This window comes from Spermophilus citellus, assembly GCF_964194105.1.
Source record: "Spermophilus citellus genome assembly, chromosome: 5".
Classification (NCBI taxonomy): domain Eukaryota; kingdom Metazoa; phylum Chordata; class Mammalia; order Rodentia; family Sciuridae; genus Spermophilus; species Spermophilus citellus.
Genome location: NC_138186.1, coordinates 45,140,937 through 45,150,573, shown reverse-complemented (window position 1 = coordinate 45,150,573; position 9,637 = coordinate 45,140,937). Strand labels below are relative to the sequence as shown.

At 43.0% G+C, this 9,637-nt stretch overlaps 1 protein-coding gene across 2 annotated transcripts in view; it reads right to left on the bottom strand.

The window, feature by feature from the left end:
• LOC308650243 (MHC class I polypeptide-related sequence B-like) overlaps positions 1-9,637 on the bottom strand; it is a 601,646-nt gene that overhangs the window by 278,645 nt on the left and 313,364 nt on the right. The gene's annotated exons all lie outside the window — the stretch shown is intronic.

Genomic DNA, 9,637 nt, shown 5'->3' with positions numbered 1-9,637 from the left:
AGAAAGTTTAGAGGTTCAACAATTTGGTTATGAGAACCTCAACCTTAACCTATTTGATTTTTCGGTTAGTTTGTTTTTTGAGTTCTTTATATACTCTAGAGATTAGTGCTCTATCTGATGTGTGTGGGGTAAGGATTTGCTCCCAGAATGTAGGCTTTCTGTTCATCTTACAAATTGTTTCTTTTGCTGAGAAGAAACTTTTTAGTTTGATTCCATCCCATTTATTAATTCTTGGTTTTAATTCTTGTGCTATAGGAGTCTTATTAAGGAAGTTGGGGCCTAATCCCTCATGATGAAGATTAGAGCCTACTTTTTCTTCTATTAGATGCAGAGTCTCTGGTTTAATTCCTAGGACCTTGATACATTTTGAGTTAAGTTTTGTGCATGGTGAGAGATATGGGTTTAATTTCATTTTGTTGCAAATGGATTTCCAGTTTTCCCAGCACCATTTGTTGAAGATGCTATCTTTTCTCTAGTGCATGTTTTTGGCAACTTTGTCTAATATAAGATAATCATAATTTTGTGGGTTAGTCTCTGTGACCTGTATTATGTACCATTGGTCTACCAGTCTGTTTTGGTGCCAATGCCATGCTGTTTTTGTTACTATTGTTGTGTAGTATAGTTTAAGGTCTAGTATAGTGATGCCACTTGCTTTGCTCCTCCTGCTAAGGATTACTTCAGCTTTTTTGGGTCTCTTATTTTTTCAGATGAATTTCATGATTGCTTTTTCTATTTCTATGAGGAATGTCATTGGGATTTTGATCAGAATTGTATTAAATCTGTATAGTGCTTTTGGTAGTATGGTCATTTTGATAATATTAATTCTGCCTATCTAAGAGCAAGGTTGATCTCTCCATATTCTAAGGTCTTCTTCCATTTCTCTCTTTAGGGTTTTGTAGTTTTCATTGTATTGATCTTTCACCTCTCAATAAGTTGATTCCCAAGTATCTTATTTTTTAGAGGTTATTATAAATGGGGTAGTTTTTCTCATTTCCTTCTCAGAGGCTTTGTCACTGAAATACAGAAATGCCTTTGATTTATGGGTGTTTATTTTATATCCTGCTCCATTGCTGAATTCATTTACTAATTCTAGAAGTTTTCTGGTAGAGTTTTTTGAGTCTTCTAGGTATAGAGTCATATCGTCAGCAAATAGTGCTAATTTAAGTTCTTATTTTCATATGCATATCCCTTTGATTTCTTTCATCTGTCTAATTGCTCTGGCCAGTGTTTCAAGAACTATGTTGAATAGAAATGGTGAAAGAAGGCATCTCTGTCTTCTTCCACTTTTTAGAGGGAATGCCTTCAATTTTTCTCTGTTTAGAATGATGTTGGCTTGAGGCTTAGCATAGATAGCCTTTACGAAGTTGAGATATGCTCCTATTATCCTTAGTTTTTCTAGTGTTTTGGACATAAAGGGGTGCTGTATTTTGCCAAATGCTTTTTCTTCATCTATTGAGATGATCATATGATTCTTATCTTTAAGTCTATTGATGTGATGAGTTACATTTATTGATATCTGAATGTTGAACCAACCTTGCATCCCTGGGATGAATCCCAATGATCATGGTGCACAATCTTTTTGATATGTTTTTGTATTCAATTTGCCAGAATTTTATTCAGAATTTTTGCATCTATGTTTATTGGATTGGTCTGAAGTTTTCTTTCTTTGATGTGTCTTTGCCTGGTTTTGGGATTAGGGTGATATTGGCCTCATAGAATGCGTTTGGAATTACTGTCTCTTTTTCTATCTCCTGAAATAAATTGAAGAGTATTGGTGTTAATTCTTCTTTAAAGGTCTTGTAGAATTTGGCTGTGTATCCATCCAGTCCTGGGCTTTTCTTGGTTGGTAATATTTTGATGGCTACTTCTATTTCCTCACTTGATATTGTTCCGTTTAAATTGTGTATATCTTCCTGACTCAATCTAGGCAAATTGTACGACTTAAGAAATATGTCAATGGCTTCAATGTCTTCTATTTTATTGGAGTATAAGATTTCAAAATAATTTCTAATTATCCTCTGTATTTCTGTAGTGTCTGTTGTGATATTACATTTTTCATTACATATGCTGGTAATTTGAGTTCTTTCTCTCTTTCTCTTCGTTAGCATGGCTAAGGGTCTGTCAATTTTATTTATTTCTCAAAGAACCAACTTTTTGTTTTGTCAATTTTTTTTTCAATTGTTTCGATTTCATCTCTAATTTTAATTATTTCTTGTCTTTTACTGTTTTGCTGCTGATTTGTTTTTTTTTTTTTTTTGTCTAGGGCTTTGACATGAAGTGTGAGGTCATTTATTTGTTGACTTTTTCTTCTTTTAAAGAATGATCTCCAGGGGCTGGGGATGTGGCTCAAGTGGTAGCGCGCTCGCCTGGCATGCGTGCAGCCCGGGTTCGATCCTCAGCACCACATACAAACAAAGATGTTGTGTCCGCCGAGAACTAAAAAATAAATATTAAAAATTCTCTCTCTCTCTCTCTCCTCTCTCACTCTCTCTTTAAAAAAAAAAAAAGAATGATCTCCATGCAATGAATTTTCCTCTTACTACTGGTTTCATAGTGTTCCAGAGGTTTCACTATGTTGTGTCTATGTTCTCATTTACCTCTAAGAATTTTTTAATCTCCTCCTTGATGTCTTCTGTGACCCATTGTTGATTCAGTAGCATATTGTTTAGTCTCTAGGTGATGACAAAATTTTTATTTTTTAAATTTTTTCATTGATTTTTAATTTCTTTCCATTATGATCTGATAAAATGCATGGTAATATCTCTACTCCTTTGTATTTGATAATTGTTGCTTTGTGGCATAGTATATGGTCTATTTTAGAGAAGGATCCATGTGCTGCTGAGAAGAAAGTTTATCTGCTTGATGCAGGTTGAAATATATATATCTTTTGAAACCACAGAATGTCCTCTGTGCAGGGACCACTCTGACCTTGTAAGAACAATAATGGAGAAAAGCTCCTCTGCTGCTGACACAGTGTGGGGACTCACACAGGAGAACAAGACCAGAATTCACTTACAAGAACAAGAACAGGCATAATCCTCCCTAGGAACTAGGAGACAGGAAACACAAAGGATGAGGGAGGCCTGACCTGGCCACAGGAAGCCCTTGATACCCAGGGTCTGGCTTACAGGAGAAGGCTCTGGTGATGTCTGAGTCTCAGTGACCAGAGGTCTGGTGGGGCAAGGTTCTCTGAGAGGGCCAAGGACAAGGGAGTACAGAAGATGACCAAGCTAAGGACAAACCACATCAAAGTCCTGCATGGCCTGAGCACTAACTGGGCACAGCTCTGTCCACACTGGGCTCCTCACAGCCTTCTCCTATCTGCAGATACAGCTGATTACGAACAGCAAAAACAGATTCTAGAAGTTTCTTGGTGTTTCCATTTATTTCCTCTCTCTAATTTGGAATTTTTTTTCTCTTTATTAACCAATCAACCCATTGGGTCAAGATTTTGAAAAACCATTTATATTCTGATTCTTATATTCAGGTTGGAAGTAAGAAGTTGTGACTCAGGGCACAGTGATGTTGAGAGAGGGATGGAGTCAACCCAGCCTCACCTCTGCTGAAACAGGAAAGGTGAGTGGGCAAGGGACAGTGTGGGGACAGGGGTTCTGTGCACTGGTTTCAGCTCTGCACATTATGCCAATAGGATTGTGGATGGCCTAATAATCCATTACAGAATGGGACTCCCAGGTTCTTCTAGTCACAAAGGCTTGAACAAATCTTGTGTTGCTCAGTCCCACACAAGGCAGCTGTCTCTGCTATAGAACAAAAGTGTCATGAACAAAATCAGGGCAGTTGCTCAAAGGGACAACATTCTGAAGAACCCAGCATTCACCCAGAAATCCAAGATAATTCCCACAACCTTCTCCATTTCCTGGACCCCACCCTTTCTACCATATTGGGCCCTCCAGAGTCTCACCTTTATTTTTTTTTATTTTATTTTTTTTAAAGAGAGAGTGAGAGAGGGGAGAGAGAGAAAGAGAGAGAGAGAGAGAGAGAGAGAGAATTTTTAATATTTATTTTTTAGTTCTCGGCGGACACAACATCTTTTGTTGGTATGTGGTGCTGAGGATCGAACCTGGGCCGCACGCATGCCAGGCGAGCGCGCTACCGCTTGAGCCACATCCCCAGCCCGAGTCTCACCTTTATAGGGCTAGAGAAGCATCAGAGTGCTGGGCACTGTCATTACCTGGGCAGAAAAATGACATGATAGGGTAAAAATCTAGAAGATATGTGAATAATGGGGAAATTATGGGTTAGGTGAGCTCTTCCATGTGCTCCCATCTTCACTACCACATGGGTCTCAGGGACAACACCCTCTGATCAGTTACTTACACCCTTAAGCATAGCTTCCTTCTTTTCTCCCTATGAGAAGAAAACAACCTGTGTGTACCAGGGAGGAGGCAGAGCTAGGAGGGCTTGAGGAATCCCCTAGGCCTGGATCCCAGGAAAGGTTCCTGAACTGTGACTGCAAACCCTAGGAAGGACCAAGAGGTATGAGGACAGGAGATGTGTAGATGGTGCAATCAGTGCTGCCAGGAACCCAGGAAGAGTGGGAGTGAAGTGGGTGGGGGGCTGAGTGTTGGGGACATCTTGGGAAGAAGGGTCCACATTGATGGCACTCAGAGGGAAAAAGAGGTATCAGGGGCTCATTGAGACAGAAAAGGGGTAAAGGGACTAGAAGGATGAGACAGAGGGGAGAGGAAGGAGCCAAAGGCAGAGGTAAGCATAGGGAGAGGATGATTTGAGGCAGCACCTGGGCTGGTTGACATTGAGGTACACCTTGCCCAGCCACATCCCGCCTCCCTTATGGGTAGTTCTCTTCCTGTTCCCTTTCCCTCCCAACCACTCACTCACCTGCCTATGGCTTGATCAGGGCCAGAATCCCTGAGAATAGCAGAAGCAGGTTCAGTACAATATGAACCCTTGGTATTTGGGGAGACTCTGTGTTCTAGCTCATCCATAGAGACTTTATAATACAGAAGTGCAGTGATACTTATTGTCTTCTTTAGGAAACTGACATTCAATAGGAACAAGAACAGCAACTGTGTCTTGAGTGTCCAGCAGAAGGACAGCTGTAGAATAATAGAAAGTTATGAGAGTTGGCAAAACCAGAAACTTCCATAAACTCACAGGAATAACACATAGATCATCAGTATGGAGCCGAGGTGGTGGGAGAAGCTGGACTAAGCTGGAATAAGTATATCATCATAATAATATATAATAATGTAGATCATAGATCATAATAATGTATATCATAATAATAATAGCACATAAATGGAAGTGATATGTTTGTAAAGTCCTTCAAGACAGAGTTGCCAAGATGGGTTTGAACTCACTAGCATTATATTAGGGAAAAGCACTGTTCCAAGAAAAAGAGAAAGGAGCCAGAAATTCCTGGGAAATCTTCAGACAGAGGTATAATCAGACCCTGAGGGATGGGTAGAGGGAGATGAGCTTCTAGGATGGGTCCTAGACCATAGGCAACCTAAAGAAACCACAACCAGGACATAGAATTGTCCTGTCTATGATGGCCATCAGAGGAGTCCTGTGCCTTCCAGGAACAGCCTGCCTCTGTGTCCCTGCAGTTACCAGTTGTGTTCATCACTTTTCTGTAACAGTAACAAAGTACCTGTGGCAATACACTTTAAAAGTAAAAAGGGTTATTTTGGTTCCATTTTGGGACTTTGACTATTGGCCTTGTTGTTTTGGGCCTGTGGCAGCACAGTTCATCATGGCAGGTGTGCATGACTGAGGAAGCCTTTAACCTCATGGGGGCAGAGAGAGTAGGGCATGGTTCTTGAATTCCTTCTAGTGACATGTCTCTAGGAGCCAGAAGACCACCTTCTAGGCCCCACCTCTTCAGGTTTCCACCACCTTCCCATTGTGCCAAGCTGGAGAGTTCGCCTTGAACACATGGCCTCCTGTGGGACATCCCAGGTCCAAGCTCTACCACCAGTCATTGGCCTCAGCAGCCCTGGTAAGCAGGGCCTCTGCACCAGTGCTGCCCTGGGTCTCAACATGGAGCAGGGCTCTTGGCAGACTTCCTGGGGGTGTGACCCAGACCTTCCTGAGATATCTGGGATTTTGGAAATCAAACCCTGGAAGGCAAGGTAGTACAGGGGTTAGTCCCAGTTAAAATGGGACAAGGAGCACCAGGGGGCACCCATGTGGATCACTGGGATTCATATACATCTCTCCTGTCCTCACTGAGTGACAGCAGCCCTCCCTCCTAGGAGATCAGGGTCTATAACTACTGGCAGGAGAGGGAGTTGAGGGTGCCCTCTACTCCTTGCTGCTCTCTGCGGTCATACTATTCAAACCTCCCCTGTGGCCATAGCAAGGTATATTTCAATGGCACCATGTGACCCTTGTTGGGAATGTTCCCCTTCAGGAAATCAGGACCTCATATCCTGCAGGGGCCAGAGCAGAATAGATGAAAAATACAAGATGCCCAGTGGGTGAATCTAAGTGATGGTAAATTGAGCCACTCCTTGTTTTGACCCTATGGTTGGACCCTTATGTTCTTTCCATTGAGAACATGGTCCCATAGAGGGTGTTTCATTTTATTATTCAATAAACATGTGGCATCTTGAAAGAAGGCAGTTTGTCCCTTCAGAGGGTTTCCTCAAAGCTGGTGCTCAGGTGATCCTCAGGTGCTCAGGCCCATCTGGCATTGTGTGTGACTGGCAGCCCCTGCATGATGCAGATTGTGACATGATCTTTGGGTCCCAGCATCATGGCCTGGGATGTATCTGCTTTACTGTGAGTGGTGTCTTGGTCAGATACTGGACTCAGAGCAGTTTGGATTCTGTAGATCTGTCAAGTAGATGTCCCTTGATAGTGGTGCATGCTGGCTGAGGTCTGAGTCCAGGAGGAATAAACTGACACATGAAATCGGTGTTTATCCCTAGAAGGATGCACCTTGTGGCCTTCCAGGATGCAACTGGCTCAGTGTAATCAATTTGTCACTTAGGTCTACTTGGTCACCTAAAGAAATTGAGGCATTTGGGGGTCAGTATTTGTTTTAGTCAGATTTTTTCACTGCAGCAACAAAAAGACCTGCCAAGAATTTGAGAGAAGGGAAGTTTGTTTTGAGGTTCATGGTTTTAAAGGTTTCAGTCCACAGACAGCTGGCTCCATTGCTCTGTCCTAGATTTTTTTTCTTTGTACCAGGGATCAAACTCTGGGGTGCTTAACAACTGAGCCACATACCGAGCCCGTTTTGTATTTTAGAGACAGGACCTCACTGAGTTACTTTGAGTCTTGTTATTTGCTGAGGCTGGCTTTGAACTCATGATCCTCCTGCCTCATCCTTCCAAACTGCTGAGTACAGGTGTGAACCACTGTGCCTGGCTACTGTATGCCCTAGTTGAGGCAGGACATCATGATGGATGGGTGTGATGGAGGGAAACAGTTCAAGTCATGGAACCAGGAAGCAGAGAGAAACAGTTCCCCTCACCACAGATAAAATATACACTCCAGAGGCACATCCCCAATGACTCACCTCCTCCATCCACATCCTACCTCCTATAATTACCATGCAGTTAATCACTATTAGTGGATTAATACTCTGGTTAGGTTAAGGCTCTCATAACCCAATCATTTCACCTCTAAACTTTGGCTCATATAATTTTGAGAATCATCTCATATCTGAATCACAATAGTATGAATCCCTAATGCTGAGAGTTTTGATGTTGAGAGGTGGCAGCAGCTGGATCATGCTTGTTATGTGGAATTGGTGCTTCTGGGTCCAAATGTAGGATCCATCTCTGCCACTATGGTTGCACCACTCATGTGCCTATCATTCCAGTCCTGGGTGGTACTAATTCAACCTGGGATGAATACTAATGTGATAGTCAGCTTTCTGATACTGTAACAAAGTACCTGAGATAATCAACTTTCTTGAAAAGAAGAAAAGTTAAATTTGGTTCACTGTTTCAAAACTTTCAGTCTCTAGTCAGAAGTCTCTGTTGCTTTTGGGCCTGTTGTGAGGCAGAAAGTGATGGTGGGGAGCACCTAGCTGAGGAAGCTGCTCACCTCATGGCAGCCAGGAAGCAAAGAGAGAGACAGGATAGTGCCAAGATCCCAATATCCACTTCAAGGACACACACCCCAGTCTTAGTTTCTTTCTAGTAGGTCCCACCTCCTCAAGGTTCCACCATCTTCATGTAGTGCCAAGGGCTGGGGAACAGGTCATTAACACATGGGCCTTTGGGACATTCCAAATTGTAACAGTTGGATCATGGCAGTTTGTCTACTTGGTTATCCAGAGCCACTTCAGGGTAGATGTTCTCTGCTGGGTGTCACCATGAGATTCAGACTCAAGCCCAGATGTACCTTTTCCATGTTCTGATGGACTGCCCCAGACCTGTACAGTGTGACCTAGTGAGCTGCACAGAACACAGTCCATGTTGGCCATTGTCACTCTTTGGTTCTTTTTAAAATTAATTAATCTGCTATAATTTTTATACATAACAGCAGAATGCTGGTTCATTGTACACAAATGGAGCACAACTTTTCATTTCTCTGGTTGTACATAAAGTAGAGTCACACCATTCGTGTCTTCATACATGTACCTAGGGTAATGATGTCCCTGTCATTCCACCATCTTTCCTACTCCCATTCCCCTTCCTTTCCCTTCCCTCCCCTTTTTCCTATCCAAAGACTCTATGGTTCTTTAGTGTCCTATGGTCAAGCATTCTGTCTCACCAGGGCTCAGTAACACACCATAGATTGCCTTGAGAGGGGCACATTTCTGTGTGTGGAAAGCATGCCCCACCCCCCGCCGACTCCAGGGCCCTTGATAGTGCTTCTACTCCTGTGCTTGGTCAGCTCCATCCTGCGTCTCTTCAACCACTGACACCCCAGCACCATGAGGTCTGAGAGCTGGTGACTAACCCACCATGTCCTACAACTGCTGCAGTGTCCATTCCTGTCCAGATTCCTTATGAAGCTGGCCTCCTATATCACCCAGAGTGTGGCCCAGACATTGCACTTTGGTGTGGAATGTGATGTTGTCAGAACCTAAAGAGACCATGCGGCATCCTGCTTCCTTCCCTGCAGTGAGAGGTGTCAGGTGCAGCAGCTGGTCCTGTACTGTGGAGGGGACATCTCTGCTTTCTTTAACAACTGGACCCCAAAATGACACTGAAGGGGCCACTCCTGAATGTCTGACAGGTTTATCTTCCACCTTCTGGGGTATGTGGGCTCCAGGGCACTTTCCCCCTCTTGCTCATCCATCCCAGGCAGCATGATGTTGGATGAAATGAACTGACTTCATATTCTATGGGATGTGCATCCAGTCCAGACTCTTAACATCATCCTACAGGGCAGGGATGGTAAGGCTGTGGGTATGTGGGTGTTAGTGTCAACTCAATCCCAGTGCATTGACACTCCCCAGCATCCTGCCTATTTCTCTCTCCCCATGTAGTCTCCTGAGTTAATAGTGTTCCTTGGTAGAAGGACTGAGGGAATCAAGGCCACATGTCCTTGTCTTGGTGTTCTAGGCTCTTGCTTCCTTTGTATGTGGACACCTCTTCAGTCATTGGGTTCTGAATCTGAATTTGGAATTGAGATGGAATCATGACTATATTGGTTCAAGCACTTTCAAGCCTCCTGCTTTCTGGTTTCA